Raw genomic sequence first — 26,755 nt, 5'->3', positions numbered from 1 at the left:
GAGTTTCATATTCTGATTTGTATTTCAATTTATTTTCCTTGGGCAAGGTTTGACGGCAGGGAACTCCCCACCATCCGCCCCCCCACCCCACCTGTTCCTGCCAAGTTACGTCCACGAGGAAAGCAAATAAAGGCAAAAAGGTAAGAAAGGAGGAGCGACAGACGACAGAAATGAATTATTAAATAATAAACTGATGTAAGTTAAGAGATAAGTGGATTTATTTCATTGATCATCAAAAGGTAAACTAGGGGGAGAGGGAACACACTGACATGAGAGAGAGAGAGAGAGAGAGAGAGAGAGAGAGAGAGAGAGAGAGAGAGAGAGAGAGAGAGAGAGGTTGGGGAGTTGTTATAAAACGTAAATGTTTAAATGATCATTGAGAATTAGTCATATCATCAGATAACAAGCAAAGGCGTGGTAGTAAGTGAGAGAGAGAGAGAGAGAGAGAGAGGGGCGGCAAGATGGCGAGTTTAAAGAAAAAAAAAATTTCAAATCCACTGAGAATTATAAATAGTTATATCATCGGATTACACGAAAAGACGTGTGTGAGAGAGAGAGAGAGAGAGAGAGAGAGAGAGAGAGAGAGAGAGAGAGAGAGAGAGATGCGGGCAGGGGGCGGACGGTTGGGGAATTGATGTAAAACGAAAATTTTTAAATCACCAATAAGAACTGTAAATAGCCAGATCATCTGATAACAAAAATAGGCGTTGAGTAAATAAAGAGAGAGAGAGAGAGAGAGAGAGAGAGAGAGAGAGAGAGAGAGAGAGAGAGAGAGAGAGAGGAGAGGGGGAGATGGCGAGTTCAAAGAAAAAAAAATTAAACCTCCACTGAGAATTGTAAATAGTTATATCATCGGATTGCAAGAAAAGGAGAGAGAGAGAGAGAGAGAGAGAGAGAGAGAGAGAGAGAGAGAGAGAGAGAGAGAGAGAGAGAGAGAGAGAGAGAGAGGCGAGATGGCGAGTTTAAAGAAGAAAAAAATTGAAATCACCACTGAGAATTATAAACAGTCTTATCATCAGATTGCAAGAAAAGGCATGAGAGAGAGAGAGAGAGAGAGAGAGAGAGAGAGAGAGAGAGAGAGAGAGAGAGAGAGAGAGAGAGAGAGAGAGAGAATGGGGAGTTATAAGAGAACAAAAAATTTTAAATCGCCACTGAGAATTAAAAATATTTACAGCGTAACAGGAAGAGGCGAGAGAGAGAGAGAGAGAGAGAGAGAGAGAGAGAGAGAGAGAGAGAGAGAGAGAGGAGAGAGAGAGAGAGAGAGAGAGGGCGGGGGGAGAAAAGTATCTAATGAATAACCCAACTGAGAACCAGCCCATCGAACCCCGCCCATTTTAATCTTGTTTTATGAAATTCATGTAATCTATCGTAAGAGCTGACTTATAGTTAAGATCAGCATTTTATAAAAAGCTGAACAACCATAATTACCACTATATCTGACATTATTTAAATTGATTCTGATGTTAGTATAATAACAATTGGTAATTAATCTTTAAGGTTAGGATAAAAGATGTACAAAATGTTCAATTTAAGCAAACATGATAATAGAATCAACGTAGTTTTCGGATGTAGAATTGGCAACGATCTGTAACTACGGATGGCACAGCCGTCATCCCTGTTATATGATCAAATTATTTGTAAAACCTACTGTAATATATGGTTAAAGGCAATTATTGTTGTGATTAACGATTATTCGCGTCTCTCTGTCTCCCTCTCTCTCTCTCTCCCACACACTTACACACAGTAGTCGACTAATAACCAGGTACATAATTTACTGGTTAAGTCATCCAAGAGAGAGAGAGAGAGAGAGAGAGAGAGAGAGAGAGAGAGAGAGAGAGAGAGAGAGAGGCTGTAGGAAGAACATTTACTCGACATCTCAAGTCACGAAGAAAGATTATCTAGATAATATTCGTTGGATGTCTTTAAGAGACTAAGGTGAGATGTTAATGTCAGAGGTTAGGTCACCAGAACGCCTCATTTACACATTTCTTCATTTTGATTTTGCATTGGCTATATATATATATATATATATATATATATATATATATATATATATATATATATATATATATACATAGGTATACATGTATATGTATACCTATGTATCTTTACATATATATGTTATATATATATATGTGTGTGTTTCTTTATATATATAAATATATATACACATATACATGTATATATATATATACATATATGCATCTATATATATATATATATATATATATATATGTATATATATATATATATATATATATATATATATATATATATATATATATATATATATATATATATATATGTTTTGTGCTTGTGTGTACATGTGCGTGAGCTTATTTATGTATGCATGCAAATACGCACGTATGTATATGTGTGTGTGTATATATAACTTTTAGGCTTTCTGAAAATATTTTCCTCTCTATCTTCGTTTATAAACCCAAGTGGCCAAAGATTATATATTGCATATATCTTACTGCATGTCATCCTGACAACTCACAGATCATCATCGCCCCAACGCAGTCATATCATCAAAATTATAAGTCCAAAACCAAGAGGGAATTACTTAAAGCACCGAGAAAATATTTATCGCCGAGCATCCACTTGTCTTTGGCAATAAATATTCTTCAGAAACAATTTTTTATACCTTGCTGCAGCTCATGAATGTACCGCAGCTATTTCGTATAATTAAAAAAAAAAAAAATATATATATATATATATATATATATATATATATATATATATATATATATATATATATATATATATACAGTATACATATATGTACATATATATATATATATATATATATATATATATATATATATATATATATATATATATATATATATATATATATATATATATATATATATATATGCACCACATGCAAAATTCAAGGCATTTTTTAAATCTGCGTTTTAGTAAATTTTTATTTCTAAATTGCTCGTAAAAGCACTTGAAAATTAGGTCTATTCTTAAATAGTGTAAAAAATGAAATTGGTGTATGATTTTGTTTGTTGCGCACGCTCAAGTTAGTATGGTCGGGTGAAAATAAATAAATAGTTTCGTTTAAAAACAGACTTTGTACGGTATAATGATATAATTAAATAGTTTTATCATCAATTAAAGGCTCGGTGCGTGCATGGAAAAGAGTATAAACATAAAAAACTTGACGGATAATCGATTATCGTATTTTCAAATTTAGCGGTATATTTACGGTCTGCCATCAAGCGGCCATCTGGGTAACCTCGGAATGTTCGCAATCTAGACTTGGAAAGAGCACTTTTTAAAATAATAAATTTTAAGAGGAAGGTGAAATAAACGATATGAAAAAAGTAATATGATATAAATACCTTCACAAAATAATAATATAGATAGGTTGAACTACCAATAACGTAGCAAGAAAGTCTTTAATTTGCAAATAGTGAACCTTTTAGTCGAAATCATTTCAAAGATGTACCGACACACTCAGTAGTTGTTGAGAGTGTGGCGAAGAAGGAGAGAAGGAATTATGTCTCTCATATAATATATTATTGCTGTGATTGTTGATTTATATAAAAGTGTCTTGTGCGCAGTGATGGAACCATTTTGGTAGAAGAAGTTCGTAACAAAAATACATCCCTCGGAGAAAGGAATAATAAAAAGTAGACTAAAAGAGGTGAGAGTGAAGGAGTTTGTTTACGTCTCTCTCAGCTGTGCCATGACCCCTGTGGGTATTCGGGTATGACCTTCGGTACTTCCTTTTTAGTGTTTGAGAATTGCAGGGCAAGAAGTTTAGATGCATATTTAGTCGTGTGAACAATCCAGAGTATTCCTTTGCGGAAGAGATGACGAATTAGCAAAAATCGAAGAAGTCAAAGATGTCCTACTTCGGCGAGTTTGCTTGGTGATCTAACATGCTCTATTAAACCAGCCAACGCCTATATTTTACGATTAAACTGGAAATTACCACCAACTATCATGTGCTTTAAGCGCCAAGTTTGTTTTCGCTATAGTATGAGGCTATTCCTGGGGCTAATGAACTGTGACAGGAGGATTTAGGTGGGATGGGTAGTAGCTTATTTTGACAGCTTTTGATGACCCACCGTCGTCGTCTGCAGGGCTCCTTGAAGCCAAGTCAGACAAGCCTGTCATGTCTGATTTACTTGTCTTAGATCAAGTTTTGCCACTTTTGTGTCAGTCTTTCTATATTGAGGGTATTTTTGTTTTGTGCACCTCAGAAGGCTTAGGCTATTGAGACCTAGCCTAGGTAGTCTGAGTTTAATCAGTTGCAGTGGACTAGTAAAGGTTAATTTTTGTGGGGTATAGATGTTTAATATAGTTTTGTGACAGTTTTTAATGTGATTATGTCGAATTAGACGTTCACAGGTAGAATGCAGAGTAAGGGGTCACAGATTACATGGGGCCAGGGTCCAGGAGGCCAGGTTAGGACATGGTGCCCAGGTTAGGTTAAGGTAAGTCTGGGTAGGTCATATTCCCTCTGAAATGCCTATTACAGAAATACCTACCAGGCCTACAGTAGCCCTGACCTCGTACTCAGCATTGGCTCTGACACACTTCTGCCAGAAATGGGTGGTTAACCATTCACGAGTTGCAGCGCCCGTTATCTCAAAATTTGGGACTGCAGTGAAAAGCTAGGGTTTTTGGGTAGGCAGATAGATACAAAAAATTGTTAAATACAGAAATCCCTCCAATCCTTACCATTTATAATTTATCCTACCACAGGATCCCAGGTCCCACCTGACAGGTGATGCTTTTATTTTTTTTTTCCCTCTGGACCCCTACCAACTTAACTGATGTAGGCCATAAGTCACTTAGTAATATACAGGGATACATTCTAAGCATGCTTTCCTTAGCCTAACTGAATGTAGGATGACCCCCACCAAAGCTGATCTGGCGTATTGTAAATCATGAAGAATCAATAGTTCCTTGCTTACCCACCTTGGTTATTTGTTCTGTTTGTTCCTCCTCCTCAAAACACTGACTGTAAGACCATTATTGGGAGATGGGTGTATGTGTAGGCTAATGGGTTTACCAATCATTTCTGATAAATGCGAGTCATTAAAGTCACGTTAAAACCAGCAGGAAAACTTAGGTCCAACTAAAGTCATATAAGCCTACTACTTCATATCCAAAATGTCAAAACGAGGTCGGTTTCATATATGATCTCTGTTACCTCTGAGAGGGCTAGCCTAAGTATTTTCAAAAACAACTGGTAGTTTTGACAAGATATTTCACAGTCCCAGCAAAGTATTCCTACAAGATTTCAAAGTTTATACACATTCTTTTAATAGTCAGTGATGATGTACTCTATCTCAGCCACCACATAGAGACCAAGATTGTGAAATCACGACCTTAGCGGAAAACCTATAGGGATGTTTGAAAACCAGAAAGCCAGCATTGATATGTCAGTGAGGGAAGTAATGTCGCACCAAGCTTACACAATTATATAGTGTTGAAGAAGAACTCAAAATATGGTGCTGGATGACATTCCAGACTAAGAAACACTATAGAGCATTTAGAACAGTTTCTTTACAAAAGAAAAAATCTTGAGATAGATTAAAATATTCATCATGGTTCTTTTGCACTGTTCTATTATAAATTGCAAGTGAACCATAAAATAGGTTTCTCTTGAAAAGGTGAATCAAACATCAGAAAGCAACGTCTGATGAAAAACAGGGCAGGAGGGTAAGGAGCAGTTCATTGATTTTGTAGATGAACTTCATTGCCTATTCAGACTACAGCAATGTGTGTTTACCAAGGTTACAGACCTCAGTAGCCTAGGCACAAAAAAGGTTAAATATGTTGGTGTTTAATTAGCCTAAGCACCAAGCTTGGGCTGAGGCTAGAGACTAGTTACCCAGGAGTACTAGGACTGAGGCTAGCCTAATGTCAACTTATATGCTAGCCTTATCTAAATCAATCTCAGATTTTATACCTTAGGATAATTACATGAATTTTCACTATATACATGAACTGGATATTTTTTTGATTGCTTATCTTTTATGAAAAATGTAGGCTTATGCACTGTAAACCATTTTTCACCAAATACATGAACTATTTTTCTGAATGGTTATCTTTTATGCACAAAGTTTCTACAGATCAGTTGTATCGATTTGAAGTGTATATACCATAGAGAATCGGAGTTTCTCATAGCCTGTTTTAGACATTCAGATACTAGACAAATTGTGTTTTGAGAGTTGATGGCATTGATGGGTGGCCAGCAATGTCATTGTGAGTCATTGTATACAGGCAGTCCCTGGTTATCGGCAATCCAGTTTTACGGAGCTTGTCTAGCAACAACGATGACTGGATTTTCGGCGCTGATCTCCACTTATCGGCACCAGTAAGCGCTGTTATAGCTGATTTTCGGTTATCGTCATGTTGTCAGGAACGGAACCCCCGCCGATAACCGGGAACTGCTTGTACAATAGTAATTTCTGAAGAAATTCAAGAAATATTTGTGACAATATATGCTGTTGTAATTTAATGCATTTTTGACCATTACTGTATTGTTATTGCAGACCATCACTTTGCCTTTGACATCTTCAGACTTAGGGAATTGGCTAACTCACCAGTTAAGATTTTTTTTTTATATAGTAGTTGATAAATGTTGCTGCACTAATCAGATTTTATTTGTATATATACCATGGCTCATTACAGGTAACTAAACAAAATAAACTATATCAAAATACTAGCTTATAAGTCTAGGATCTTTATTAGGTGTAGGTTTATTTCTAACTAGCAGTAAAGTTTGGTTTAAAACAGCATGATGAATAGCTACAGTATTATGATTACTCAACATTTGTTTGCGGTGTGGAAAACTGTAAATTTTTAAGAACCGTGCTTAAATTTTTTTTTTTTTTTTTTTACCAGTACTCCAGAAAATTGTCTGCTGTCATATCTTGAGTTGCTTTTCTTCTTCAGCTCTGTGACATGTAGTCAAGAGGATAGTTGTGCTCACTTACTGTAACATAGTTTCCTTAATAGGCTACTTAGCCTATATGTTTTATGATTTTGAGATATGAGCAACCTGTCAAATATAATGTATTTGGAAAAAGAGCTCCTTTTATGAGTGTGTGCTGTTGCTAATAGCATAGGTGTGATTTTCATAATTCTATGGAAACGATCAAGTTTGGATAGGTGTGAGTACTGAAAACAAAATGGACTTCACTGATTTTGTATGTGAAGTAATTTTTCTGATCTTTTTGTTTTTAGGTAAGGACTGATATTTATTTTTCAGAAATGATTGGTTAACCCATCTTACACACTGTGATGGGTCACTTTATCCTAATTGCTTCAAAAGCTATCAGAAAAACTGTTTTACATTTGTACACAATTATAGGTGTAGTTTGGAGATAATTCTTTACTTGCAAATTTAAATCATTGTTCATCAGAAGTATGATACTGATATTACATAATTATCTGGAAAGATACATGTATTGCGACTGTGGAAGTTTGCACTGCAATGGGGCATGAGTGAATTGAATACATGGTAAGTTAGATTATAGGGTAACATTTGATAAGGCCATGTGTTGCCCACATATGTTAATGATGTTAGTAAAGCTAAGGCAAACTTTTGACAGAGGCTTTTGGTATTAATTTTTCTTCATGTTATGCAACTATTAAAATGTAGTCAGTAGTGAGGAGTGGGGTTGTAAGCAGTAGCTGCTGCTGCTGTAATTACCAGTTGATCCACAACCCGAGGGAGTATTATGTGCATCTTAAGACAATTTCAGGAGTCTCAGTATCCAAATAGGCACTTCTTTGGTAGCAACAACACCAAAGTAGTACCATGGTTACACTGACCTCCTCCAGAGACTTTTCGTTCTTAGGAATGTTGACCAGGACAGCAGTCTCCTACACTTCCTTTCTTGGGACTTAAGCACATTTCTTTTTAGACTTTCAGGAGTCTCAAGATCCAAGATAGACACTCCTTGGTGTGATAGCAACAACACCACGGTAGTGCCATGGTCAACAAAATGTCCTAGTGCCCTTTCATCTGCTCTGTTGCAGTGGAAGTACACAAGCAGATAGAAGAACATACAGTGCAGTGGCCAACCATACATCCCAAGCAAGATGGATGTCATTGCAACATTTATTCGTCGACTTGCTTAAGTTGGCGCTGTTCTGTTCTGTCTTCTTGCACCTTTGGTACCCATTTACATCTGGAAGCTTATGCCTTTCATCCTTCTACATGTTTCAAAAGTGGTCAGTGAGATGGATCATTCCACTTACTTGGTCCTGTGTTGTCAATGACAGTATGTCTATGTTGCCCCCAAAAAGACTCGACTTTCAACCCAGTGCTATTGACTTGTTCGTTACCTTTGAGTTGGCCAAGAAACGCTGTCCAAATTGTCATTTCTCTGACTAGTTAGAAGATCAAATGAGCGTACCCCGCAACTTCTTGGTGGACATCAGTGCTTTTCAGACCAGCACTTTCAAGAACTTGTGGGTCGAGTACTGGGATGGAATGTAATCATGCAGATCACATTCATATCTTTTACCTTGGAACATTGCCCATAGGTCCTTCGACTCCTTTTCCTTGGAGCATGTGGTGGATGCTCAACAGGTCATTTAGTTCACCCAGCTCTTGAGGGACAGGTTGCATCTCGCCTAAGGTGTGCGGCTGCTAGTAGAGGGTGTGCGTGGGACTGTCCTCCCTTTCTCCGACTTCCTTCCTCTTCCATTGGGCAAAGGAACAGTGAACGAGCCGTCACGTTCTGGACTGGCGTGTATGCAGGTGATCTAGATGACTGAGTATCCTATCTATAATTTAACTGTTTGGATTTGTAGATGCAAATCCTTCCTTCTCTTAGCAAGGGGAGAGAGGGACTGACTATGAGCAAACCAGTTGGTTATTCTTAGCTTTATAGTCTGTGACAATGTGGGTTCATCCAAACCTTTTCGAATCAAGGATATTACATCCCTGTAATTCAAAATCCCCAGAAATCTGATGTTGAACATCTCTCTTGTTCAATGAATCAGAGGTATGATCATCTTCCTTTGCTCTTTCATGACCAGGAAGAGAGTACCCAGGTGAGCCAAATTACCAATCATTTCAGAGATTTACTCGGAATCTTCCCTCCAGAAGTAAGTCTCCCATATGTAAAGACCGAGAGTTTGTATTCATGTAGGAAGAAATAATTTTTTAAAGTAATTTGTATTTTTCCTAAAATGCAAACCTGAGGTCTTGACATTAAGGGCCCACCTCTTACCTGGGCCAAAAGGTAAACTTCGCAGAACTGAATGTATACCGAGTGGGTGGGTGGTGTTCCACCCCTACCATCGGTAACTTACCATAACCAACCTTGCAAAGTTTAATGGCCGCACTTCCAGCTTGCTGAAAGTTAATCCCATATGTAAAGACCTTAGGTTTGTATGTTAGGAAAAATACAAGTTACTTTAAAAAATTTGCCATTTCATGTTAACCTTCCACCATCAATGTAAAACATTTGTACTTGCTATTCCTTCTGTAACATCAGCATATAGCCTATATTCTGCTGAGGCATTGCAGTATAACATTGTCTGAAGATTTATTCTTTCCACGGTAGAAGTGTGGAATTGTCTTTCTGGTGGCATTTTGGATTTTGATGCTCCTTAGTTTGAGAGGTTGTTATGCTACTGGACATGATTGCTTCAGCTGTGACTTTCCTCGACTACTGTACGGTTATCTTGTTAGTTGGTGGTTTTATTTTATTTTTATCTACATTGCTCCTGTTCACTGCTCTTTTAAAATTGGGGCATTTTGTTCAATCGAAGCTAGCTTAGCACGTATGTGGCCATTTTAGATTGTCCTACATTATGTATGTTCAAATGGCAACAGGTAATTATTTAGAGAAGTAAACCTGAATACTGTACTCTTGCACAGAAAATTTGACTAAAACACCTATTAATATAGCCTTTACAGAAAAAGAGAGTTATGAGAATGCTAAGTATGAGAGGGGCACATTTTGAACATAATCCCCAATTTATGACTGTAGAGGCCTTTGACACAAACGTGTCAGTTTTCAGGCCATGACGATGTTGAAATTTCCATAACCTTTAATTCCTATACTATATGTACTTGCATGTTGCTGGGTCATTTACTTATAAAGTTAAACCTTTTTTTTTTTTTTTTTTTAGCTAAGCAACATTTGATTTCATTTGCTTAAAACCACTGTGCTACCACTATGAACATTACTTGGCGTAATGCTTTTTGATAAGTGCATGAAGACTATGTCTGGTTTTTTAAAACTGGAAATGTTTTGTCTCACACATTGACTTGGGATACAATCATTATCTCAGAAAGTAAAAAGTGTTATTGGTGAGAATATGACTCCTTGATCTTTAACCTGCACTAGGCTAGTCTTGTTAGGTGGCAAAGTACATGCAGTGAGTGCTTCCACTTACTACCACCAGATATTCAAATGTGGATGGACCAGAGAATTCTCTAACAGTACTGAACGTACACAATCCTTGCTTAATTGAAGTTTTTTTTATGTGGCATTTTGAAATGGCTGGGGAAAAGTGCATGGAAAAACACTTAATTGAAGATGTTATCAGTGAACCTGGCTTTAGATTAAGAATCACAATGGGAATGCAAATCATTCATTTAATTTTTTAACACTTGTAGGCCATCTGTGCTGACCTGCCCACAATAACAAGCCTGACTTAGTAACTCCTGTCATCATTCCAGTGTCCCCTGTAGGGTGCAGTGTAGGCTATCCAGTCTCTCTTAACAATTGTTTCATAGTACAGTTGTGTGGTTTTCCTCCTGTTACACTTTCCAATCTTTCTACTCTCAATTTCCCTTTCAGCACCAAATGACCTCATATGTCCCATTGCTTGGTCTTTGGCGTAAATGCTATATTCTGTTTTATTCTAACATTACTGTCAACGGGCACATAGTACCTGCTCTTGTCTGATTTTCAACCAGGCACAAAAGAGCAATAAATATAGGTCTTTATTATCTTTGGTTAGTGAGTGTAGAATATGACAGTCTCACAGAAATTCCACACATAGGCCAAAACAAGACCCTCATCCTTCTTTTATTGGGGGGGTGGGGGGTGTTAGTAAACATGTTCCAGGAAGGGCCCATAGCTTCACAAGCGTTACTTGCTGATTTCTCATTAACATATTGATTTGTACAGCCATGATGACATAAAAGTTCTACAACTTCTAATTCAATGACTCACCTATTGCTTGCCCATACACTCATAGCTTGTTTCATTAGATTTTACTTTTAGCTAAGCAAGTTTATTTTATTTACAATATGAACAATGTCAAGCAAATGGTTTTTTTTTTGGGGGGGGGGAATACCTGTAGATTATACATTTCTTCACACCCATTTACATTACTGGAATTGTTGCAGAGTGAAATTTTTCTGACTTACCTAAGATTTTCAGCATTTCTTTTACAAACAAAAACATTAAAAGATAATTGGAAGAGCACTTCCTGAATTTAAGTTTACAAAACAGCAGTGATGATACTTGTACTTGATTAGGCTAAGCATGTGGATGCTTCTGTTATCTGTCATCGTCCTGTCCCAGACTCTAATTCTTTTGAGAGAAGCATAAGCTACCTTGAAGCAACATGTCATTGTGATATTTTATTGTAGTACTGTATATTGATTACTTTTCAGTTAATAACAAACAGCCTGTATATTTAATGGTTAAGTTTGTACTGTACTGCATTTGTTGGTTTTCTCAAGTTTTTGTATACTGTGTGAGCCTTTAAAGCAAGTTCTGTTTTTCAGTTAATAACACTGTGTATATATAGCCTATTGGTTATGTATGTACTGTGCTGCATTTGTTGTTTTTCTAATGTTTTCTATATACTGTACTGTACAAGCTTTTAAAGTGGGCTAATCACCTTGTATGCATGTTCCATGGCAGTGTTTGTTCTTTACATCCTGTTAATCATAAGATGCCTTATTCTTTGTAGAACCCGTTCCAGTTACACTTCTATCCTGATGGGAATGCACCTGCTGGTGATAGAAAGTAATTTCTCGCTATAATGTGGTTCGGATTCCACAATAAGCTGTAGGTCCCATTGCTAAGTAACCAATTGGTTCTTAGCCACGTTAAATAAGTCTAATCTTTCTTCGGGCCAGACCTAGCAGAGCTGTTAATTGGCTCAGTGGTCTGGTAAAACCAAGGTATACTTAACTTAACCTGCTCTGTCTGGTTGACCACCAACATCCACTTGCATTTGCACTCTTGTTGTTTTGCTCTGTTAGGGGTTGAATGAGTCCAGGGATTAGAGGAGGGCATAGTCCCATATAATTAATGGGTTTGTCTGAAGAACATTTGTATCGTAAAAACCCTTTATTACAAATCATTTCCCCATTTATGCCAAGAAAAAATAAAGATTTGCAATCCATTTTTTTATGATAGATATTGGCTGGATAAACCATAAGCTAGCCTCAGAATTCCCTTTGAAGGCGTATATAAGGAAAAAAGGGGAAAAAAATAAATGTTGCAAAATTGCAAGCAGGGTAACCTAGCTGTCACAGATGTTGCAAAAATGCAACAGTGGGAACATCAGTGACTTAGAAAATGTACGAATTTTCAGTTCTTTATGTATTTTAAACTACAAGCCAGATATCATTCATACTAATAAAAGGGGACTTATAAACTGATTGGCCCCGTAGGGGGCTAGTGCCATCAGAGCACCTCATGGGGTGCACTGTAGGCATTATTAAAGGTTCTGTACAGCGTCTCTTCGGCCCCTGGCTGCAACCCCTTTCATTCCTTTTACTGTACCTCTGTTCATATTACCTTCCTTCTGTCATGCCATCCACCCTCTCCTAACAATTATTTCATAGTGCAACTGGGAGGTTTTCCTCCAGTTACACCTTTAAACCCACTTATTCTGTTTCCTTTCCAGTGCTGACTGACCTCATAGGTCCCAGTACTTGGCCTTTAGCCTAAACTCTATATTCCATTCCATTCCTATAAACTGCTTGGGCAAGCAAGGAAAGTGTATTTATTACTGTACTCAATTTTGCATTCACTCAATTTCAATTTTCTTATTTTATGATCTGATGAAGTTGGAATAATTGAATGAGAATTTTTTTTATCAATAATGGAGTGAATTAAAATGAAACATAATTGTCTTGTTTTAGGATAGAAACTTAGAATAACAGATATTCATATATTATTCATAAATGTGGGGTCTTAAATTGAGAGAATCCACTCATGCAAAGGTTGATATAAAATTTAAATGAAAAGATGTAATGTGAACACACATCACTACAATGTTGCAAAAAATAATGCAAGGTATTTGGACTCAATATAATCACATGGTGATACTTGGTTATTATGTACAACTAAAGGCCATCTTTCCATTGCTCTTTTTAATTTAATACAAAGTCTTCTGGTGTTCTTGGATAATAGTTTGAATATTAGTACCTAAATCAAAAGAAAATTTTAGGATCTTTGTAGGAATGACACTTGAAATGCATAGGCTAGTATTGCCATTCAGTATACCTTATATTATGATACAATAGTTTTTCAATGTACAATTTTACATTATCCCTCTAGTTATAATGGAAATTTTGTAATTGTTAATTGAAATGGTGTATCAGAATGTAAAGTGGTCATAGAAAAAGTTTATATATATTCTGCCAAAAGCAGAGTCATCTTTTTGCTATACTCCTGTTGTGAAAATGCAACACTCAAAAAGGATGGGATACCCATTGTTGCATTTTGGCATCATCCAATTTTATTTAATTTTGAAACAAAGTTATGAGACCAGTAATTTCTTGAGAGCTAAGGAATTGCTTGAATTGCTTCTATAAGCAAGAGGAACAATTATGATATGACAGAAATAGTGAGAACACATGAATACAACAACTGTTTGAGCAATTTACTTCTTTGGGTGTGAAGCCATGGAATCGGAAAATTTTACACAGATTTAGATGGCAATATCTTTGGGAAATGTAGTTCAAGGACATGATATTCCAATGCATGTGTTATCCAAGGGAGGTGGTTAGACACTGTTGGGTTTATAAGCAATGTGCCTGCACTCAAACATGATGAAAAATGTGCAGGCACGTTTTACTGTGCAAAAAATGCAACTATGGGGTTAAACGGTTTAATTAATCATTAAATACATTGAGTAAATAGGAAGGCAGGCAAGAGAGAAAGACTCCCAGATGTAACAGTTCTATGATTCAGGTGGTAATGTTGTTCTAAGAGCCCCCATGAGCGGGTTTGGTTTCATCTATAACATGACATCCCAAGGATAATGAAGAGTTACTTCACGTAGGGCAGGTCAAGCCCCTTGCTATCAAGTCATTTTTGTGAAGCTAAGCCATTGATGTATCTTAGGCAGTAGGGAAAGCCATCAGAGGTCAAAGATGCCACAGACCAGATGTAGGACTCTCCTGAAGGAGAATTCATCTTGCAAGGTCCTCAGATCCTCCCTGGATTCTTCATCCTTCCTTTATCAATATTATCTGGCCACGAGGAGTTGAATCATTTATTTACATTTAGGGCGATAACTCTTTAGGGGCCAACCCTTAGTTGTTTATGTTGATAGACATAAACATGAGTTTCATTTTTGCAGCTTGGATTATTTAAGTGCATTGTCAGTTGACACATATGCTGAGGAGGTATTCAGTTTAATGCTTCATATATCAGTACAGTAAAAGACTTTTCATACAAGTCCCTTACGTGAAATTTTGTACTGTACTTATTAAATTGAGATTTCCATTTTGAAACAGAGGTAGTTATATAGTTTATGTATTTTTAAGAGGCTATGAGGAACTGGTGTGGGAAAAAATGACTTCATTATGTTTGATATGTAATCACTGGTCAGTGATTTTTCTTCCAAAAATGTGCATGATCAAGTTGCAAGGATATTGTATGTACAACCACTTCTTGTAAAGCTAATATGGAAGTTCTAGCTAAGAATGTAGTACAGAACATCACGTTTCAAAGTTTTCTTCCGTATACAGCTATACCATACTACATAGAGTAAGATGATTTTCTTTGTTAGTTAGAATGTATGATTACATCTAAATAAAGGTAGTCAGGTTAGTGAGGGTTGGGATTTGTTTGTTGTAATGTTCACTTATTAGAAAGTTTAAGTAGCTACATCAGACTCATAGATACTAAAACACAAGATAAAGTTCTTAAATATTGAAATCTTTGGACACTTGATAAAATTCATAAACATTGAAACTCCTGATACTCCTGTATTTATTAGGTTAAGCACCCATTGCACTCATGAAAGTGACATAATCAGGTTTGTTTATCTCTTTAGTGTTTAGTTTGAAATAAGATAGGAGTGATGTCATTGTCATTTTACTCCGCTGAAAAGCACCATTAATTCTAATACAGCTCTGGACTGTGGGGTATTTTAGTCTGACTAGGCAAATTACATTCAGCTACTTTAGTATGTAGCCTTTTGTATTGCTTTGTTTTCATGTACACAGTTTTGATGAATATTAGTTGTTGATTTTACTTAAGTGTGTGATGAAATAGGACTAGATGAGTTAAGTTGATGTGTGTATGATACAGGCTAGCAGCCTTCCCAAATTCATTTCTGTATACTGAGATACCTAAAAATTGTTGTAGACAAATTTGGACTCACTAATTGCTATTTTTGAGAAGCAGTATTTTTGGAATTGTTGAGGGATAGACATTGGAAGAAGTTGCCAAAACTCTAAGTTTCTGGAGCTTTTTTTAATCTTTTTTTCTGTAGTAAAAACTTTAAAATGTAACTGGAAGCTGGTTTCTTTCATCTTAATCATTCTCATTGCCATAGGATTTTTTATACCATAAAATTGGTATGCTCATGCAACATCAATGAATAGTGTGGTACTGTATTGTGGTTTTAGTGTTATTAATTCAGTAATTTACAGTAGATTGATTTCAGTTTTATTAATTCAGTAATTTACAGCATATTTCCGTCAAGGATGTATAACACATACTGTCTTGGTGTAGCCTAGTTTAAATGCCATACCTAGGGGACATTTAAATCTGGAAGCCCCTTAAAAAGAGGAAGGTCATATCCAATTAAGGGAACAATGAGAAGGCAATTACATGGTTGACTAGGCTGAGGACCTGTCAGTCATATCATATTTTTACCTGTCTATTTGCTCCCTGACTGCACACATTTGAAACTTTTATACATAAAATGAAAGGAAGAGGCACAATGTTAGGGAAGATATCTCAGTATTTTTTTTTAATCTTACAGAGAGAGAGAGAGAGAGAGTGTGTGTGTGTGTGTGTGCGCGTGCGTGCGCATGTACGCGCAATAAATTGTTAGTAAAATATACTGTATGTACTTGTAAGTTAGATTCCGTTGTGCTGTAATCTGGTTTTGTGGAACTAGTGTAATTTTCCTGCAGTAAAATTTCCAGAGCAAAAAATATGAAGTGAATGGAATGGAGTGTTAGCCTCCATGAAATCTAAATGTACTTTCTGTTGTATTTTTTAAGTTATAAGATTGGAAAGTATTTTTGGTTCGTTTTAGTAGGCCGGTAATGGCATGTTTTGTGTGTAGCTTTTAGGGGATAATGGTGCGCTTGGAGTAGAATGTGACCTGAAAGGAACTTGTGAATGGGGCGACGAAATTCATACGCTTGAGGCAGCCGCAGCAGATTTCCTTCCCTGCCGGAAAGGTTGTCGAACCCACGGTTGGAAACGAAATAATCGTCCTTAGAGCCCAACATTTTTGCCATCTTAAGGGCTGAAGGGGGAGTGGAGTTGAACCATTGTGTGGTTATTTAATTTAATTCCATAAATGTTTTGTGCTCTAGAGTTTTTAAAGAGTTTTATGATTTATTTTTTAATAATTCTTTGTTTTTTCAGACTTTGGACCCTCAATACTGCACTAGTGAGAAAATAGAAAGAACTTGAAGTTGTGCCTCTTCTCTAGTGCTGAAGGAAAACTACTAGCTAAACAAACATTGAGCTTACAAGGGCCTCCCAAGGGTTTGGGGGTCAGCTGTCCCTTTCAGCGTGTGCTCGGCGGGAACAATGGATAGAACAGAAGCTAGATTTGTTCACGCCATGTTTGCGTTGTGATTGGTCATCTGGACTGCCTGCAGACCCTTGTGAGTCTTATACGCCATTAGTTTTTTCCTTTTTTATTCAATCAATCGCTTTTTCTCTTGTGTCCTGCATGCCATTAGGCTTTTGTATTTCTTTATAACTCGCCTGCTGTCTTACTTTTGAGTTGGCATCATTAATTCTCTCTCTCTCTCTCTCTCTCTCTCTCTCTCTCTCTCTCTCTCTCTCTCTCTCTCTCTCTCTCTCTCTCTCTCTCTCTCTCTCTCTCTCTCTCTCTCTCTCTCTCTCTCTCTCTCTCTCTCTCTCTCTCTCTGCCTGCTCCATTGTTGTCTTCCACAACCTGGAATAATATAATTATGTATTCAGTTCAGTTATCAGGAACTACTTTTGTGAATGTGGTTTTGTTTTAATGTTTAGACATTCTGTCTGACAGGAAGCTGCAGGATATTCCTTGCTATTATTATCATCAGAATTTGAGGGAGAGGCTATTCAGAACTCCCATGAAGGCCTTGTGGGAAGACAAGAGTTTTAATAAAATAGTACCATATTAATTTTTTTTTATCTCTACATAGTACAAGTTATAGTGTGGTTTGGTTATGCATGTTGGAGAAAAACACACAGCAAACTATTTTACTCAATAGGAAAATGACACGTACTGTATTTAAAATTGGAGTTTTTATGATTTTTGTGTGTCAGTCATGAATATTTAGGTTGGTATAAAAGGAATTTAAATTATCTGGGGTGATAGCTGTTGGATTTTACAAGCTTTTTCCAGCGAATGTAATTTTATATAAAAGATTTGTGTAGAGATGTGGAAACTCCCAAGGTATATAACCACAGAATGGTTTGTCTGCAATATGTAAATTTAAACACCACTGCACTTTAAGGGGCCATGTGATTAGAAATGTTTGTTTTTGCATTTTATTTTTTATAGACTTATTTTATTAATCATTTATATTTTTAATTTTGTGTAGTTTACTCTGATATTTTGTTCATAATTCATCAATAGCTGCAGTTGAATTTTTATTGTTTTTAATGGGGTATGTTATTGTTTTGGTTTGTGTGAATCTTTTGTGATTTGTTTGCAAGGTATACTGTATATTGCTTTGTCTCCAGTATATGTGGGTTTCTCTTGCTCTTCTCAGGAAGAGCAGCCAAGGAAATGAATGGGGAAATAATAATAGGGGATTGTTCTCTCTCTCTCTCTCTCTCTCTCTCTCTCTCTCTCTCTCTCTCTCTCTCAGGAAGAGCAACCAGGGAAACGAATGGGGAAATAGTAGTAGGGGGTTGTGCTGAAGGGAGTCGGGATAGTACGCGCTCCTCATTCTTCGAGGGGGAACAGCTGTGGAGAAAAAGGGGAGGTAGGAGATTGGAGTTCTACGCAGCAGTATTGAGCAGGAGCATCCCTTCCATATTGGCAAAGTCATCCAGCTGATTTATCTTATTCAAAGGAAAATGGCGGAGTTTAAATCTTGAGCATTTGTTAATAATGAATGCATATTTGTTAAGATTATCTTGAATAAAAGGTATTGTGTTATTTTACCTGGGTTATTTGACTTTGTACTAAAGCAACAAATTGTTATGTCTTGGAGAGACTGAGCGTGGCCCCCTCCTCTCTCTCTCTCTCTCTCTCTCTCTCTCTCTCTCTCTCTCTCTCTCTCTCTCTCTCTCTCTCTCTCTCTCTCTCTCTCTCTCTCTCTCTCTCTCTCTTTTGTTTACGCTACCTCATTGTTGCTCATATTTTGGTGCTTCCTCTGTTTAGTTCTTGTGAGCAGAATCCATATGTTATCGATCCAGATTGTATTTTGCCTCCATATAGTCTCATTAGTTCAGTTTTAGTGAGAGAGTATATTTCTTAAATTTGTTTTCTTGTATTGTATCTAATATTTGATCATTCATAGTGTTCAAATGTAAAGCTTGTAGCTTCAACTGGACTTCTCCAAGTTATTTTATTTGTCTCCATTGACTTAAGCAGTGAAAGATATTTGATTGTAAGTGGACTGTTGGGGGTAGTGGATGGATTGGATACAGAGAGAGTGATTGATTAGTAATCCTGTTATGGTATTTTATATATTTTATTTGCATTTGGAAAAGGGATATTTAGGGAAAGCTAATGATTTTGAGTATTGTGAAATTTCAGGTAATATATAGTGTATTTCATTTATTTATCATTACGGAGGAAGCTATGGAGATTTTCAAAGTCAGTTGGGTATGAAATTTAGAATTCTCCAAGTCCTATTAAGGATTTAATTGAGCTACTTGTGTTGGATACATTCAAACATTTAATAGTTTCCTGTAGTGTTGTGGTTTTATGACAATTCAAATAGAATTTACTGTTCCATTGAATGTCAGCTTCTATGGTTTTATGTAAATCTTGTAAAAAATGATGTACACTCACACCCTGTTGTTCTTTTTTTTTTTTTTTTTTTAAGATAAATTTTTTTTCCCACTTCAAAATATGGATATACTGAATCAAAAGACAACAGTATAGATACATGATGATTAGTTTAGCCTTATAATTGGGCAGTGAAAAGTAAACACCTGTATGTGCTTGTGCTCCATATTGAACCACTTCCTGGAAACGAGTTGAGATTTCTCAGTATGTTTCTGTAACTTGTGATAAGGTCACAGTCTGATGGCTAAAGCAGGGGTGTTTATTGTTCTACCTTGAATAATGGTGTGATTTAAATGTAATTGGAATGTTAAAGTGCAATTTATTAGGCTTTATTCACAAATTTTGCAAAATATTTGCAATATATTTATCTTATTGTTAAACTGTAGGTAGGAGGTAAGGTGGTTGGGTGTGGGCTGTTATGGGTAGTTGGGGTGGGAGGGTGGGCTGGATGGCAGTACTGGGTAAGCCAGGTAGCAGATGAGAACCTTTGTTACAGGTTATTAACAGTAGGTAGGAGTTTGTGTGCACTTATTTTTGGGTCTTTTATAAGCCTGGTTAGCTTCTTTATATCTTGGGTCTATTAAATCTGCCCATTGACTGCCGAAGTTCTTTGTTGTGTGCTTTTCTGGTTTCGATAGGATTTTTGATTTAGGAACATTATTGGGGAATTTTGAAATGGAAAATTATTGAGGAACAGGTGTAATCTTTTTTATTAACAATGCAGTGGTCCTTTTTTTCCCCCTTTGGTGCTCGTTGAATGTCACGCTAAACCCAGAAAATTAATTTTATGATTGTGGTAGAATTTGGGCATTTTTATGTATGAGCGTCTTTCAGATGTTTTAATTGATGTTTCTGGCCTTGTGAATTTGACTGCCTGAAGTATCTTGGTAATTGAATAAAGTTGCTGTAATTGGGCTAATTTAAGTACTTTAATATTACTAGCCAATATTAACTGTTTATTGTTAATTATATCATTCATTGTCTTCCACCCAGAAAATATATTTGTTGCTAATAAGATATTAGGCAGTTGTATTTTGAAGGACAAGCTTTTTTATGATGGCGTCTTGGGATAATCTATTGTTAAGAAAAATGTGGAGAGGCCAACGAGTGGTTGGCATCCCTGGAATCGATATGCCATATGTCCGGCGAAGGCTGGGAGGAGGAGGCTGCAGTGAGGAAGCTGGGGGGAGACGCTCTCTGACCACCACTGATACCGGCCGCATCGATCGGGGGTTTACATGCGCACTTAGAGATGGGGGCCTGGGATATGGAGGAGGGGCAGGGAAAAAGCGTTTGTTGTTGTTCGAAAGGGGGGAGGGCCAGGGCCACTGCTCCCCTCTGCTGGGCGTGCACAGTGGTAGGGTGACGCACACAAGTGACGCACATAGGGTGTCCCCACAGCAGAGCCGATCACATCCGTGGGAGTGAGGTAAACAAGTTGACCTGGAAGGTGAAGTTCATAAAGCCCAGGGCAGGGCTGACCACATTACCCTTCCTTCTACCCACTTATTGTATTGTAATAGTGTTATTGTGTTGGCCTGGATGCCCTGGATCATCGCTACTAACATAGAATGGGTAAGACGATGATGGGTTAGGTATTGTTCCTCCCTTTCTGTCCAAACTGCTTGGCGTTGGCCATCGATCGCTTTGTCGTTGCGGAATGGCCGAGCGCACGTTCTCGCGCGAGTAGGTTCCTATAACATCTCCGAATATTTCTGAACAGAAGGATTATAAAATGTCTAAACAAAGTCCAATAGTTTCGGTTGTTCGGGAACATCATGTAGTTGGCCCCTCATGTTGTGACAGTCAGGTAGTGTCGTGAATTAAGCATATATTGGACTTGCCAGTTAAGATTTGTCTTAATAATATCTAATTTAAATATTTCTCTTAAATATATTCTAAAGATTTGTGTTCCTGAATAGGTGGCAATGCATTCACAGTGCTTTGTGTCTGTACGATTGTGTACTAAATACTTGCGTATAGATGTACGAACATAAACATAAATAGCATGCTGCTGTAAAATTCTTAATTTATGAAGTCTACCGCTGTGCTAGAATTCACAAAGATGTAAAGCTGGACATAGATTTACTAATTTTCGTTTCAATATGCAGGTGTATGTGTGTAAGCGTTTTACAGTATAGTCTTAAGTGCCTCATAGCAATGTATGGTATAATGTTCATGTGTCAGATCTTGAATCAGACCTCTGAAGAGACATTATGGCTTTAGACAAGTTTTGGTAGTATTTAAGAGTATCTAACTTTTGTTTATGTAAGATTTTCTTTTGCAGACATGAGATTTCAAAGGTTGCTTGGTGTTTTTTCATTATGATATGAAAGAACTTTTCCCCAGAAAGCATAGTGATGTTTTTGCTGTTGATATGTTTGAGTAATACCAAGTTGACATGATGGAAAACATTTGCCTTCATATGATTTGGACTGAATTTCCGTAAAATTTCAAAGCTGTTATCTTTCAGCTATGGTTTCTAGCATTAATATCTTGTTTTGCATAGCTTGCTTTTGGATAAGGTGTAAATTGCCTGGTTGTGAAATAGAATATTACTTAGGATTTAAAGAAAGGATGAGGGATTGAAAATCACATTTTGTCTTATTATTAGATATATAAAAGAGTTGTCTCAGTAGAGATTGATCATTTGAAGTCATACTTCATTTTCCAAATATGAATTGCATATTATTATTATTAAGAAATTGATGAAACAGATCAACAAAATATATATTCATGAACCGTTTTTGAGGGAAGTGAAAAGTGGCGTACGGTATTTGAAAGCAATATTAGTCTCTTTTAATCTTATATCCAAGTCTACAACACAGCCAGGAGATTGTTCAGTAGCTATGAAATCCTGTCATCTTCATCGTCATTGTCACTGTTTTTATGTCAGTCCCCCTTTATGGGGCTAAATGTGAAATAAGCTCTTCATGCTCTCCTTAGACTCATGCACTTCCTGCCAGAGTTCCCATCTGGTTGAAGACCCTGTCCATGGCCCCTTTTCCATGGATTTCACCATACTACTGTGCTTCAGTATCCACTTCTTTACCTAAATGACAAATTACAATTCTATATAGGGAATAACAGGCCTCTGGAGCTGGTCAGTGTCACATCATGCTGCCCCAACAAAATATGGGTGTTGTTGGAGAGGCACTTGCTTTGTTTGGGATGAGATTTTCTTGCAAGGAGCAGGCAGTAATTATGCTGTAATTGAGGAATATTTGTTTATTAGACAGATTATTGATCTGTCACCTTAAAAGAATATGATTGTTCTGCTAACAAGATTCCTTAAAGAATACAATGATTGTTATTTTTTTGTTTCAGTTCTTATGGTAACTAATGTAGATAATTATGAATGTTGGGGTGACATTGTATAGTTGATAGGTCTCTTAATCTTTTTTTACTTTGCAATTGGGTAAATTATGCTAATTGTAGGACTTGCTTTTCATTTGCTCTACAGCATCATTATGACACTGGTTTTGTATTGACCTTGGGTAAAAGGTACTGTGCAGTCATGTTCATTTACCATGTGCCATATGGTAAAGTGAATAAAAAGTGATCATTTGTAGGTTAGACCTTATCTCGAAGAGAAAATGAAAATAGTATTTCAACCTCTGTGAACTGTGACATACCACACAGTTCTGGTTGAAAAATTGCTGTATAACAAGGTGGCTGTGTTCATAGGATGGTATAGTGTGTTTTTAACATGAAATCGTTACCTAATTCAGGTATATAGGCATATAGAATATATTAAAAACAGAAGTAGGCTAGCTGACTGTAAATTGTAAGTGGTGTCCCTTCACCATGAACAGAAAACAAACTAGAACTCTGTTTTACCTTGCATTAATGTCTCATTGCCTATGATGGTTGCATTGGTTATGTTAATAGGTTTTAGGATGACCAGTACAACTCTTGCTGTGAAATGTGCAAATTTTTCCTCTCTTAATGATGTAGGAAATGACTGTGGTTTTGTGCTTAAACTCTCCAGCTCTCAAGCTTAACTAGGATAGCTTAGGCTGTGAAATTCATACCATAGCCTAGGTTAGCTTTATGTTTGAGCTTGTCACACAGACATATTTGTTTAAAAATTTACTCATTTTTGTTTAATTTCATTGCCTCATATGTGATAGTAGTATTTTGCTGTAGTGTTGTATAATACTCACTTTCAATACTTTTCTAACTCTGTGTTAGCTAGGATAGGCCAGGTTATGAAACCTCTTTGCTTAGGTTAGGCTAGATTATTGTTTGTTATGTACTATAGGGTAGGCTGAATAAATTGTATAGCCTAGGGTATCCATTAATATATGAACTTATTACATAGATATTCACAAATTTTAGGTAAATGAAATACACTGATGTTTTTCTCATTATTATATGTATGTGTAGGGTAGACTGAGTAAATTGTGTATCCTAGGCTAGCCTTGTAAATGTATGAACTTAGTATTAGGTATGGAATGCACTGATGTATTTTCCCATTAATGTGTGTATATGTAGCGTAGGTGAGTAAATTGCAGGGTTAGGCTAAGGGTTAGAAGGAACAAGGAATTACCCCATTTTGCCCCCTTTTTCCCACCACTTCTGCTGTATTTGTGTGTGTATGTTGACTTGTGTGTATGTGGCTAAGAGAGCTGTTTGTACTTTCTTACTCAAATACAAGTGAAAACCCATTTGTTTAGGGAACTGTAGGCAGGCTTATTGTCTAAGCCTTTAATTTAAGGATAAAATAGTTGAAGCCTCGATCCCTCTGACCAGTAAGGTCATCTAGCAGTAGGAACAGAGAAAACAAGAAATTAGAAAGTTATACTTTAGATTTAAGTATATTTATGAAGGTAGTTTCAGTTGACATTTCCCCATGAGTTAATGCTCTAGCTACTCACAGCAGCTCATTTGTCCATTAGCACAAGTAAATCGTACAGTGCAGAAAATACTGTATGAAAATAGTTTTCGGTATTTCTCATCAGCTGTATATCTGGAAGGGTGAAGCATATGTGTAAATTGTTCTAAGTCATGTGATCATGTGTTTAGGTTCATCTGTTTGGCCAAACTTCAGCGCAGTACTATGATTCTAGATTTAGAAGACAGCAGCTTTCTGTACAAAAAGGCCATTTTTTGTGTGTAGAATTATTTTGTCGAGGAAGATGATTTATTACCTATATGGAGTTCACATTGTGTAGATAATTAACCTCATTGCGACAAGTAAAGATGGGTACCCATTTGTATTGTTATGATTAATATTTGAGATGTTAGAAGGCCTCTGTGATGGTGAGGGACTGGTTATTGATAAAAATCACATAATTGCATGAGTCACTAAAGTGGTGAAGAAATCCACAATGGTGTCAGTATAAATATATATTAAAAATATATACAAAATAAGCAGGATCTCAAAAGCTCTCATTTTGTATATATAATAAGTACAACAACACTTGTGGATTTCTTTACTAGGCTAGTTAGTATTAGGTGCTTAATAAGTCAGCAGGGTTTATCAGTAATTGTCAGCTTTCAAATACTGTATTGATTAAGGGAAAATGAAGCAATAGCAATCATATGAAAAAAAACTGGTGTGGTGTGCATTGATTGTTTTTAGAGGAAATAGCTATGTTTTAGGGAACTGGTTACATAATTGCTTGGTTAATAAAGTACTGGTATTCAGTAAAGAAGAAATTTGTTTTAAGTGTAGCCTATATTTAGACTTAATAATTTAATACAGGTTTGAAATACAGTAGGATAAAAATGCAAGGCTACATATTTTCCTTCATAGGGAACAGGGAGAGTTACATAATTTTGGTATGAAATTAATTGAAATATCATTTTGAGTAAAATCCTGTAAGCAAGTGAACAGTTTTATATTCTTGTTGAAGAAGCCAGATAGAAGTGTGTGAATTTACTGTGTTTTGATTTAATTTGATTTAATAAATGCAGTACTTGCCATTTCTATTTCATTCTTATTTGTTTTAGATTCACCTTTATGTTGGCTAGCTGCATTATTTTGAAGTAATGGAAGGGTAAGTGAACCCAACTTAGTGCCATACTGTTTTGTGCCACTTTTATTGTTCTGGAGTTTGGAAGACTATGTGGCTTCATGTAGAAATGTGTTTATCAGTAATGACAGTGACTGTTCAAAGAAATTGTAGAGCAATGGTAAAGGAAACTATTTCTTCCCATAATCTTTTAGTGGTTGTTGTAGGATAAAGTATAAAATATGCAAATTACATTGACTAAATTTCCCCCTCCCTCCCTTGTCCTCTCAGCTCTTGAATGGTATAAAAAATATATAAACCAGGCTCCAAATTATATGATGTAATCAGTGTTCAAATGCTGGTAAAAACTTTTATTATTTAGTATTTGTTCAGTTTAGTTTCATTCAAACAAGAACTTAATTGTTGTTTGCCAATAAATTACTCAGCAAAATTGGGTTTGTACCTAAGCTAAAGAAAAGTAAGGACTTGGGTCTTTTTTTTTTTTTTTTTTTTTTTTTTTTTTTTTTTTTTTTACCTCTTGACTATTTAACAGACTATTTAACAGCCACTTGCTGCAGCACTGGATACTGTAGTGTGTTTCTAGTACAGTACACCAAGTTATATACAATAACAGACTAATTTTTCTTGCACCCTAAACCCTGTTGAAAGAACGCATACTAAATGATAAAACTTCTTATTGTCGTTAATATTTGAAGTTCTGTACTTTCTGAATGTGAAAGTACTGACTTCTAAAATGTGGAAACAATGTACAATTATAATCGCTCATAAATCTCTAGGTTTTCTGGATGTGTAGGTTTTGACATTTGAGGAATGGAAACGTTGGTAAATATAAGCTGTGGATAATAAATGTACATACCATAACTTTGTTGTCATAAAGAGATAATTTTGGTGTACAGTTCCTCAGACTGTGATGTTACTTAAACCACTTTTCAGTATTTTTCAGGTAGTTGAGCTGATTTTTTTTTTATCATGGATAGTGTTAGGTCTTGTATGGATTCTGTGTAGAGTACACCAAGATCATGAAGTCATTGTTTCAGGTGCTAATAAATAGGGAGCAATGTTTCCGTTTTTGGATAAGAGGTTTTGTGAAGAATGGTGTGGTTCTGATGAAAGGTAATTTGTATTCTGGGATTTGTGGAGATTGATTAATATACAGTATGCCAAATATGTAACATTTTGTTTGACTAAGAACATGACTTGAAGCTGAGGTAAGCACCTTAAGAGGACTAGCTGGGGTTCATGAGGAGCCTTGAATATCTTCATCTAATCTGGCACATGGTTTTCAAGTTCTGGTACTTACTTGCATTGCAGCTTAACTGTTTACTTGAAGCACTGAATTAAGAGAGATAGTGAAGGAATGAAATGAATGG

The 26,755-nt window shown here is 36.3% G+C and overlaps 1 protein-coding gene across 7 annotated transcripts in view; it reads left to right on the top strand.

Moving 5' to 3' along the window:
- The first annotated feature begins 3,467 nt into the window (after positions 1-3,467).
- Positions 3,468-26,755, top strand: part of LOC136851570 (axin-1-like) — an 88,619-nt gene continuing 65,331 nt past the window's right edge. For 2 of the 7 annotated variants that reach the window (XM_067125836.1, XM_067125832.1), the window contains exons 1-2: positions 3,468-3,661; positions 16,809-17,053. The gene's annotated coding sequence lies outside the window, so the exon portion shown is untranslated. Of the gene's footprint in view, positions 3,725-16,808; positions 17,054-20,816; positions 20,834-20,855; positions 20,980-26,755 lie in introns of those variants that run through there. The other 5 variants (XM_067125838.1, XM_067125833.1, XM_067125837.1 and 2 more) reach the window with 5 other exon arrangements.

This window comes from Macrobrachium rosenbergii, chromosome 23, assembly GCF_040412425.1.
Source record: "Macrobrachium rosenbergii isolate ZJJX-2024 chromosome 23, ASM4041242v1, whole genome shotgun sequence".
In the NCBI taxonomy this organism is placed as follows: domain Eukaryota; kingdom Metazoa; phylum Arthropoda; class Malacostraca; order Decapoda; family Palaemonidae; genus Macrobrachium; species Macrobrachium rosenbergii.
The sequence above is the reverse complement of the archived record's forward strand: the minus strand, read 5'-3'. Positions and strand labels throughout refer to the sequence as shown.